A 12,048-nucleotide genomic window follows, 5' to 3' on the forward strand; every position below is an offset into this window, starting at 1 on the left:
GGTCCACTGTGAGTCAGTCTGTCAGATGCTCTGTTCAACTTATATGCGATGGCAGAAAAAATCATGAAGCGAATCTTGAGGAAAAACATGGCATTTGATATGCTTTGTCATAACACATAAAAGAAGATCATTTTCTGTATTCTTGCATCTGAATGGAAGAACTTTCTTTGTTTTTATAGTATATGTCTTTCTCATTTCTTGTGTTTGTGATATGTGTCACTCTCTAAAATGTTATTTGTTCTAGGATATGAGCCTTTACCGGGGCGTGCGGATCTGATTAAATGATCACGGCAGAGTAGTTAATTCAGAAGCTTTAATCTATAAACGCGCCTACCTAACGGCATCTGTAAGCATTACAAGATAAAAATAATTTAACATAGTTTTTGTTTCAAATAATTTTATGTTTTATGATAAAAAGAATGTGTACCTCTGGTATCACGCTTTGATGTAACTCTTTTGCGACGGTTTGAGAAACGACTCGTCCGATCACTGGCGGAAAATCTTCCAGCCTCTCCACCTTCTCGCTCTGTAGCGCCGAACGTCTTCACTTCACTGACGACTAAAAGCTTTACCGTGGTAACTTTCAAACTTGCTCGATACTTTTTTCATGCAAGTGTTGCCTTCTGGTGTGCAGAATGGTCATTGTGCTCGTTCAGACTCTGGTCAGCTCATCCTGCCACCGTCCTCTCTTCCTCTAGCTATCCCTTCACCAATATCTTCTCTTTCTCGATCTTCTGCACTTAAGCTGGTGAACGAACTGCAACACGATGGTCTTCGTAGATCCTGAAATATTGTCATTTGAATCAGTCCAGCGCCAGTACAACCTAAACTCTGTATCAGAAATTGTAAGGTTTAACGCCAATGAGCAAATATTGCCAGTGATCATCACGGGTTTGAATATGATTATGACGAAGCATGACATCTTTCATCAGATTAATTCAAGTGGGTGCGGCTCATAATGCGTTCCTGGGAAAAAAAGACCTGGCGTTAACGCTGTTGCTGGCCATGTAAGCCGCGCATTACGTCGGTAAACGGTTCTTAAAGATCATGTATTTATTATTAACAGCAGCCCCAATTTTACATGTTGTCTTATTCATTGTATAATAATACTTGGCTCCAAAATTACAGCCAAACACTATTATTATAGCTGTGTGAGTCTGCATATTTGGTATATTTTTAATGATGTTAATTTTTGCATAGCATTTACAGTTAATCATAAAACAGCAGTAACAACAACTTAAAAAAAAAAAAAAATGGACAAACTTAGTCTTTCTAAAGTCACCCAGGTTTACAGATGATTAATGTGTCTATTCTGCATGGCAGCTCTTTGCATTAGTGACGTTTGGATGACACCTCACTCAGTTGTCCATTTCTGGAAAAAGCAAAGAGCACTCTAATGTCTAAATCTATATTAGGCCTGAAACAAAATCATCCTTTATAGATGAGCATTTATTTATCGCACGGTACCAAATAAAGGAAAAACTTTTTATAAATATAAAAATCTATAACACACAAACCTTTGGCTTTTCCCACTACTTTGCTGATTTAGTATGACTATTATAATAAATGTGCAAGGCTTTCCTTCTGTGAGACATGAGCACTTTACATACGTTCATAGTCCTAGTTTTACCCTAAAATAAACAATCACTGTGAACAATGTTGTGTAACAAAATGCAAGATGATTGGTAGCTAATAATCTTGTGTTTTGATCAAGCATCACACAAATGTTTATTTATCTGCCAGGTAGACAGTTGGCGGGTTTTTACCGCGAGGCGACCTGTTTATTTGCACCTTACCTCGTCATCTTGCCTCTACTCTCCAGGGCCTGGTGTGTGTTTCAGTCAGGCCATGATGCTCTCTGATTGTTGCTGCGCTTTCTTTTAGTATAAAGTGCCTTCCTCGTAGCGCGAAAAGCGGTGGCTTTCGTGTAACTGCGAAACATTCCCTAGTTACACAACAAATGTTACGCACCAAACAGTGCTTTCTCAGTTACCTTCAGCCATTGTTTCTCTGCCAGAAATTATGGCTGTAGTCCGCTATATCTTTATTGGCAGACGTGACCGAACGTCTTCTGCTCTCTTCTTGAACGATCTCCATGCCATTAGTCGCTCATGAAGATCAGAGTTTGGATGTGACCTCTTCGACGATTTGAGAATCCATCGCGCTGGACGAAGGAACGGAAGAATTGGAATAATAAATGTTTGATTTGTGTTGAAAGCAATAACATTCGGGGCTGCCTTTTCCATGAATGATCGGCTCTTCTTAACTTCTAACGATCATCACGGTGTTGATCACCGTATTGCAGCGCTTATCTTCCTATATGGTCGATTGACTTTGCGCGGCTCATCATATCCTGCGTGCCGTTAACTGTAAATGTGCGCAAGCTGCGAGCAGGAGAGCTTGAAATCTGGCCTCATCACCTCTTGCCGTTGCTCAGGTGTGCGGAAAGCTCTGCTCTGATGGCACCAGACGACTTCTGGTGATGTTTAGGCCTGGATGTAGCCTTCGATCACGTTCGGATTTAACATTGGCGAGCGGATCTTCTCTCCGCCTTGCGGTGCTGAGCACGCTTTGCGCACCTCGGTGTTATCTTTGCCGAATAGGTGGGCATGATCACCAAGAGCCTGGATCTGGAGAAGTAGCGAAAAAGTGTTTAGTAATAAGAAAAATTAAATGTGCTGCAAGCGCATATGTGATAGTGATGATCCTGAAACCTGTATATTCACTATTATTACTAGCTTTGCGTTATATATATTCTACATTAACAGTATGATCATTCAAGTTTTCATACCTATATTGTGCTACAGCTTTGCATGGTGACAATTTTGCTTGGGTTCAAACCTTGAAAAGTTTATATGCAGATGACAGTCTCCCCTTTCTAAATGTATTTACAATGTTGTATATGTGTTCAGTGCTAAACTACATACTGACCATTTTACGTCTCTATCTCTGTTGTGATTTAAAGATTCTCTTCTACTGTTATTTTCTATTAAAACATTTCTATAGTTCATATCTTATAACGTTATTAATTGATTATTATGCATATGTTCTGATATCATTCAAATTTCTGACACAATGCATAATTCTAAGTGCACATTTCTGACTATTCTATTAGACTAATTATGTGATTAATTTGGTATAACATGCATTCTATTCCTCAGCTGATTTTCATTCACTACAAATATGTTTATACTTTCTCTATCTAATAAAAGTGGATTTGTGAATATCTTTGCATGAACTTTTATGCAGTTGTTCTATTAGCATGATATATTCAAAGAGACAGTATTGTACCTGGTATGGGGTTCAGTGTTTGCATCAAGGTGATAACAGTGTCAGCGGACTGCACAGATTCTTTCAGAACCTCCTATAACATCTGTTGCTCATAGAAATAAGTACTGAAGGATGGATCATTAAGTTCTTCACTTAACATACCCGATCGCATAGCCTTGGTGGTTCCTGCAGAACAAAGAACAAACGTTATCAGCGGTTGAACACGTCGAGTGATTGATGAGTTTTATTAGTGATTAACCAAACATATCATCAAGACAGAAGATTTTTCTGTTTGGCGATGTAGCTCAGAAGGGACTTTTTATTCTGGCCTTTTATTATATACTTTCTGCGTTTGCATTGGCATTCGTCTTTAAATCTTTGAATGTTAATGATGTTTAAATCTGACACTTGTGATACTTTCATTGGTGAGTCAGTTTAATTATTATTACTAAATGGAGAGAGTTCAGCTTTACTGGAGATGCTTATAACAAACTCATTGATTCCCTAAGTGTATATCTACACCAATGCAACAGAAATTCATGTCATGTATTAAAAGAATTAAGGTATACTACGGAATACTGATTGTTCAGTATTGAGTACCATTTTGATTGTAATTTTTATTGAAATGTTTACTAACTTTGTCTTAAAAGTATGTTTATACTTTAGTCCGTTTTCAAATTATTTAAATGTTCTTAAATATTAATTAAATACAATAATGTCCAAGGACATGTGAAAACATCTTCCTAAAACTCTTCATTTCTGTTGTAGAAAGCAGGCTGCAGGCTTCAACTCTGCCGTCCAAGCGCAGGTGTTTGAAGTTGCAGTGACAAAGTAATCCCCTCCATGATGGTCTTGAGCGAGGTCATCATCCTCAACCCAGAAACGGCAGCACTTTGTGGTTGGTGGCGCGGAACTTCTGACGGAGATCACGGTCCAACGCTCAATCGCTTACGGAGCCGCAGTACCAAATCTCAGGTCTAAGAAGAACCCATATATGCATAGGTTACAGAAAATCAAATAGAGCGAGAGTGTTAAGCGTTTTGTGATCAATGTACCCCTGAGCGATGCCTCAGAGCTCAAATGTCAGAAGATTCATAAGCAGAAAACTAATAATTATAAAATATACAAACACATAGCAATGCACCCAGTAGATAAATGGGCGAATATAGCTATTCATGTGAGGACTATGTAAAAACAATAATGACGTCCTCAATGTGCTGGAACAGTATGGGGTGGTTGCAAATCTTCCTCAGCTGCATAATGAAGTGTTCATCGAGTCTTGGTACGCCTTTACCTGCCAACAAATACAAGATGGATATTACATGCACGCCAGAAACACACACACACACACACACACACACACACACACACACACACACTCTTGATGTAAATCAAGTCTTCTCTTCTTGTCTTTCATAGAGCCATGGTGAGCCAAAACTCCTTTAGCCTGCATGTCTGCTAAACACTCTCTGAAGAGCGACATGCATGATCTGTCTCCACCTGAACTTCAGAAAGCAGAGGTTACATTTCAATGTTAAGACACGTGGATGAAGTACTATGTGAAGTGTCATTTCAGAAAACATGGCAATACGTTTTTCAACTAATTTAAATCAACATATTATTTACCAAAAACTTTATATTTAAAGAATATTGGCAAGTAAAAAGTTACACACACACAAAAAAAAAAAAAACATTTACACACAAAACACACTCTTTGATTGAAGTGGGAGAAAAAGTAAAATAAAAAATAATAATAATAATAATTTATTGATTTTTTTGGCTGAAAAGTTTGAAGCATAAATCAGACCTTTTAGGGCAGTTGAATATCTGCTAACAGCGAGTCTCTAGTTGAGGAAGGGGCGGAGCACTTTGTACGAGCGGCGGATGATCAGGAATGGTCTCTTCTTACGTTCAGGTCCCACCTTTAGACAGGAAGCGGTTCAAACGGTATGCGTGTACGACAGATGACATGCAGCATTCATTTTATATTATTCCATCTGTTGCCATTTTTCTTCTGATATTTTCCTTACCTCTCTCAAATTACGCCTTGCTGACGGGCGTTGAGCCTCGCACCGAAGGTGCTGCAACTCTGCGAAAGATGGTGGGCAAGCAGAAGTTGGTAGCGCTTCCCTGACGATTGAGCTTGTTTTGGCGATTGTGCGATGACAACGAAACGCCGGGCGCGCCAGGTAGTCGCGTGTTCAACACTGAGTCAGTTTGCGGTGGTAGTTCTTATCTCAAAGTGGCGTGATCACTATCATGTACTTCGCCGAGCTGAAAAAAAAAGGTATCGGCATAGTGGCGGTTCTGTCAAAGATTTTTGTTCAAGTACTACTAAACTACTTTCATATTGTGCAAGAAGGGACCAGCAGCCACATACACTGCACAGTTTGAGGTGGCATCCACACATAAATGCGGAACTTCATTCTCCTTTCGACGATGGAATATATAACAATAACGGGTGTAAAAGTGGACTGAAAATTTGAGAGGCATGCTCAATGGTGAATTCTGCACCAGGCCTGGGCGAGTTTGTACCTTAGCCAGCGCACTTCTGTCTTTGATGATGTATAAGTGGTGACGGCGCGATTGGTGAACTTTTGCTACGATATTGCTGGAACAAAAGCGACGAGCAGCAGAGAGCCTGAGATGAAAACAAGACAAGAAAATTTAATTCATTAATCCGTAATATCTTCAGCGCAGTTTTATTACTTAGCAAAATTCATTTTCATTCATAACTAAAGCTGTTTCTTATTACTCTGTTTACTGCATGAATTAATCAAACAATCACCTTATAGAGAAACTTTCTACAAACAGAACACTTATCAGCTTCATTACACCCAATTAGAAACAGAGTCACTGTTAGGAAAACAAATCTTTATCAATACATATCACACTAATTATGTATGTGTATATATATATATATAATATACACTATATTCAAACATAATATGGTATTCAAAAAAATGATGTCATTTAACAATGCTACAGCGTGAAGGACTGCATAATATATATAACTACAAATAAAATCAAGCCTGTGCAGTATGGCTTGGTAAGCTAATGAATAGACTAAAAAAAAAAATTGGCAAATTGTCTAAACATGGCACAGTGTGCGAGCTTAATTCCTGTACAATTCTTGTCTCTCTGACAAGTAAATTATTATTAAGAAAAACTGTATCATGGAGCTGCATGTGTGTAAATAACTAATCTGCTGAAATACGCTTCATGGTTTTATTAGCAAATGCTAAATAATATTGTAATTTATAATTGTACCATAGTTATAAATATACACTTACCTTTTCCCAACACATAGTATAATAGTAGTCTTTAAATAAACACACTTTTTTTATATAAAAATAATATTTTTATTTTTATCCTTTTAATAGATAGTAAAAATTGTGGGAATCAGCCATTTAACCTTGAGTAAAGAAACAAAATAGCATTCAACCTAAAGGGTGTTCACAAAAAAAAAAGCAAAGCTGTTATTGTATATTTTGAGGGTAGGCAAAGTACATGCAGGTGAGGTTTGTTTAGGGTTGGGACTAACTCACAAGGGCATATAAAGTCGCTTGCCACCCTGAACATGCATGTTCTCTGCAAGAAAACCACTTTTTAATCATTTTGTAGAATGATTCTTTCCTCTTTGTTACTGGCCTTCATCCACTCTCTGAATTTTGCATACTGCAAACAGGCCTATCTGTCATGTAGTGTGTGGTGAACTCCTGAGTGTGAAAGTGAAAAATAACTCACGAGACGATGGTGGAAGATTCAGTTGAAGTTTGTACTCAAGGGTAGGTGATGATCTAATGGTCTAGATGGTTTCTTAAACATTTCATCAGCAGAATACCATTTAAGTTATTATTATCTGAAACCACCAGTATCAGTGCTGATCTGCAGATGAGACAGACACCCGTAGTGTTGCCTTTTAACAAATCTGATGAGTTCAATAAGAAGACTTTTGAGGTGTAACGTTCGTTTAGGCTACTTCTATGTAGTGCTATTTGAGCTGTTATCCGTTTATGCAAGCTTGACTGTATCCCACCTTCTCTGTGACTTGGTGAACCACGGCGTGTCACGACTGCAGACCTCTATGACGCTGCGCTACGTATTCTTCGTCAACATCCTGTAGCATGTCTGTATTAAGGGCATATGTGAATATTACCATCAACTTTTACAACAGAATATAATCCCAAGGAAGATCATGTGGGGTATGACATCTGGATAGTAAGAAGAAAAAAAAACCTACTCAATGATGTGGCGAGTCACCTCAGAAACACTCTCTGTCTGGATCTAAGCCAATAATATCTTCACTTTCTCCTCTATTGGGCCTGAGATGGCTGGAGCTCCTCCTCCTCCTCGCACAAAAGAATTTTAAGTACAATATATAATGAAATGTAAATATCTTGAACATTGAATTGGTATTAATATTTAACTATATATTAAATAAATGTAGGTTATGAAGTATATAAATTAACTTATCAGACAACCACCTAAATATTATAATGACTTCTATTGGATATAGAAATGTACAACTAATTAATTAGTATGAAATTCATACTTAAAATAACCAGTGTGGATGTTGTAATATAAAATGACACTGGGTTCAATTAAAGCCCATTTACAAGCCTGTACTTGTTAAATCATGAAACGGTTCTGCATGGCTTTCTGATTTTGGACAACCTATTTTGCCAAGAACTCAAGATTTGTATATTATCGCAAGTGCATGCTAAAGCGCGCCTGATGTTCAGGGCAGCCACTTTCCTCCTGCTCAAGAGGCTACCTATCTTCACTATCAGACATGGGATGCCTAGTATCTACGAACAAAGAGCATTTTGAATTTCATCTTTGAACCTGCTTTGGGCCTTATCTGTCATACAGAACGCTAGCGTTTATAATATGCCTCCTCCTCCTCTTTTCAGTAACTAAATACACTGAGGTGTTACTCGTCTCACTCACCCAGGATTCATACCAGCCAGGCTTCCAGTTGTCCAGCTTTGCGGGCGTCCATGCGGTGAGGATCTTCCACCTGGCCACGTGAAATCACTTCGATGAGTCCTCATTTGACTGGTCTCATCCAAGGCTACAGCTTCAGAACAGCTCTGTTATAGTATTAGATTATGATTAATTACAACTGTTTGTATTAACTTTTCCTAAATTAAGCACTTATGTCACTAGTAATTTTCTAAATCCGACCCTGCTGCAAACCGTATCTATGTTAGTTTACCCCAGGCAGGATTCCTGAAACTAGATCGTTCCTAGTGACACAGACCAGTGCCCTGTGGCAAACATCTCACCTCTCCATCTGGTCCAAAGCAGGAGCTCCACCCTCAGCATTCTCAAAAAGCTGTGGAGAAAATAGAAAGGAAGGAAAATAAACACCTCAGGACAACTAGAAGCAGATTCTGAAATTCTTTAATCAGATTCATCTCTATCACACTTCTTTTTCTTCTTCTTTGTATGATAACAGGGCCTGGACTGCTTTGTGAGCTCAGCAAACTCTGTGGTGGCTTCACATACCGATCAATCACTTGCATGGCGACCAGGCCTTTGTCTCTTCTGATGATCAACCATAACGCTTCCCTCTTCATCTTCAGCCTGAAAGGAAAAGCGTACAAAAAACATTTTTAGACATGCAAGAAAAATATGTCCACCAGTTTAAATATGGTTAAGGCAGATCTGTGCATCACCATCAAAGCCTTTACCATTCCTGCTTCTGGAAATCAGCTCATTTATACTTCTTCTGCTCTCTCTCTGTGTTGGCGTGGTATCTGTAACTCTGGCTTTGAGCCAGCTTCTGAATCTTTGCGGTGATGGGCGATGATAATCCTTGAAGTCTTGCATGCTGCAGGATGCTGTTGCAGAGATACTCCTGTAAACACTAATAAGAGAACATACGGTTCGTTCTGGCTGTCTTTGGTCATTCAAACCTGAATCAGGTTTACAGAAAATAGAGCAGCATTTTCGTCGTGTTTGAAAAGCAGCTAAGAATGATGCATTACCTGATGTTTTCTGGCGTTTGCGTTCTGCTCCGATCTGCTGTTTTCTCCAGTTTCTCACGCGATACGAGCTACCATGAGACTGTCTCTTCACTGCGACATGAGCTTGCTTGCCGTTCAGCGCCGATCTCAGGAGCATTATCCCGTCTCATGCAAACTAACCTCTGTGAACTGCGTTGAGAAAGACAACATGGTGCAAACATCATTTAAAATGTATAAGCATTGAAACACTCCACAAACAACGTTCATATGAATATTAATAAATAAATAAACTTGAAAGTAGCAAACAATAATCTAGCAATTTAATAGTGGAGGATTCTCTGTAGATGTAAGACATACCTGTCTGGAAGTTCAGGGCCTAAGTGCATGAGCTCAATGTTGGCTTTGCAATTCTCCAAGTCTGGCAGAAGAGATCCTATGGAAAGGGTTCTCCAGCTCTGAGCTCCCGATGGAAGCATCAGGCTGCCAGCACAATACCAGGAAAGGCAACGTCACGCGTGTTGTGTAAAAGGGTGTAAAAAGGTGTTTGAGGTTTTGAAGAGAGTGTTTACTCACATCAATATTTTTAATCTCTTTCCTCATCTCCCTACCTGTACTCTCTCTCTGGAGGATCTCCACTGGGTCCAGGCCCAGGGGTTTCTGGATGCAGGTGATGCGGTTCATGTTCTGATGAAGCTTCTGCCTGGGTAGCTGAGGCTGGTTGTCCTGGGAACTGGGTCACGAGAGAGGCATAGCCTGGTGAAGCGGCCGGAGAACTGAAGGTGACTGCTGGAAGCCAGGGCGTGCCTGTGTGGGCGCTTGAGGAGGTATCAGCTTCTGGGGCACTCAGGAAGCGCCAGCGACCACACCATAGGCCTGGGATTACAGAAGATATTATGATAAGCCAGCATTCTCTTGCATGTAAAGATACAATAAAAAACTAAACCTTAGTTGGTGGTGAGCTGATTGTGGATAGTTCACACAATTTTACTGACCCTTCAGGCTTGGGATTTGCAAGGTGAGTCCATTGGTGGGTTGCCCTGAAGGCCTGGAGGAACACCAGAAGGTCCTGGAGGAAACATGTTTGGTCGACCATTCCTCTTTCCTACAAAAAGATTATTTAGGAACAGCTGGAATTTTCTACAATTTTATTAGAATATTTAGAATTGCTGAGTATTGACTGATTAAATAATATGCAAGCAAATTCTTACAGAAAATAATACAAAAGAAAAAAAGGATCTAAAAAACTCCATATGATCATCCAATTTCAAATGGTGCTTATTCCAGCATTTCAGGAGGTTGAATTTGGTGTCGCCTCCACCTTGTGGTCTATTGTGAACCCAGGTCCCGCGGATCCCGAGCCTCCTGCTCACTGTCTGGGCAGGGGGCTACTATCTTGAGCATCCCTGGCTGCATACCTGGCATGAGCGTTTTCCCTGCACCGCCATCTGGAGATGGTCAGGTAGAGCTTGCCAGCGTACTATCTTATAGGCCACATGATCTGTGGCACCACTTGGTTGGTGAAGCTGGTTTTGGTTAGAGTGGGCCACCAGCACCACCAGGTCCTCCTGGGTTTGGAGGTCTCCGCTGGGTCCTGCACCTGCAACACCACCACGGCACCTCGCTCGATTCTGTGACCCATGGCCTGCCGGATCACCACCCTCCATGGCACCCCAGGACGGAGAGGCGTCATGGGGCAAACGGAGGAAGCACGATTATGAGTACGGACTGGGGGAAAGCGCGTTCAGAACCTAAGAGGAAGGTAACCTAAAACAAAATTAAAAAAGGAAAAGAATTTAAATTATTATATTTTCAAAGGGAAAAATATACAAAAATGTGGGACAGGATACTACAGCAAAAATGAATAAAGTTTAAAGGCTGTTTAATAATCACTGAAGAATTGCAGTTACATACACATCAAAGCGACAATTAATCAATTAAATCTACTTATTTTTATTTTCTATGCTGATTTTAATTTTATCATAGCACTATGATGCTATGTACTATTATATTATTATATTTTTTGCAACTATTTTATTAAAGAAGAAATCAATCCGATGTGATAGTTCACATTTTGGTCTTAACACAGAAGGCGATATTTTGGATTGTTTAATATGGCATCACGGTTGCTTCAAATATAGTATAAATCAGGTGGTTCCCAACCGATTGTGCGGCAATAAGAGATTCCGTGAGATCTTTGAGGTGCCGTAAATTCTCGAAATTTTTTTATTAAGGCAGAATCAGTGTTAACAGTATTCTCCTTATCATCTGGACTAAGTTATCAGGTGTTGTTGCATGCAAACTCTCGAAATGAAACAACAAATAAATATTAATAAAAAGCTACGATTTTAAATATCTATTTCCTTGTAAGTGCGGGGAACTTTTGAAAGGCTTTCCAAGGTGCCTCAAACAAAAGAAGGTTGGGAACCACTGGTATAAATGGTATCAGTAAACTTTGTTGATCGTAATTAATTACACAATTTCGAAATAATTAAGATTTCTCAAATATCATGCAGCTCTATTTAGGAGGAGCAATAAAGCAACTTTGTATACAAGGTTGCAGGAAATCAGAAGAAAAAAAAATCTCTCAAGATTTAAAGGATACCAAATTTTACTAACAAGGTAAAAAAATGTACTAAGTTGAACCACTTAAATATAAATGTACATAATTACAGGACTGCACAAATAATAAGTTTCAAAAGGTAACCACAGTGCATGTATCTCTGTCTGTATGAAACAAGCGTGCGAGCAGCTAGAGGAGGAACAAAGCAATGCACATCAAAGGGAAAGCAAGAGCAAACAGGTT

The sequence above is a fragment of the Puntigrus tetrazona genome, chromosome 3 (genome assembly GCF_018831695.1).
Source record: "Puntigrus tetrazona isolate hp1 chromosome 3, ASM1883169v1, whole genome shotgun sequence".
Taxonomy (NCBI): Eukaryota; Metazoa; Chordata; class Actinopteri; order Cypriniformes; family Cyprinidae; genus Puntigrus; species Puntigrus tetrazona.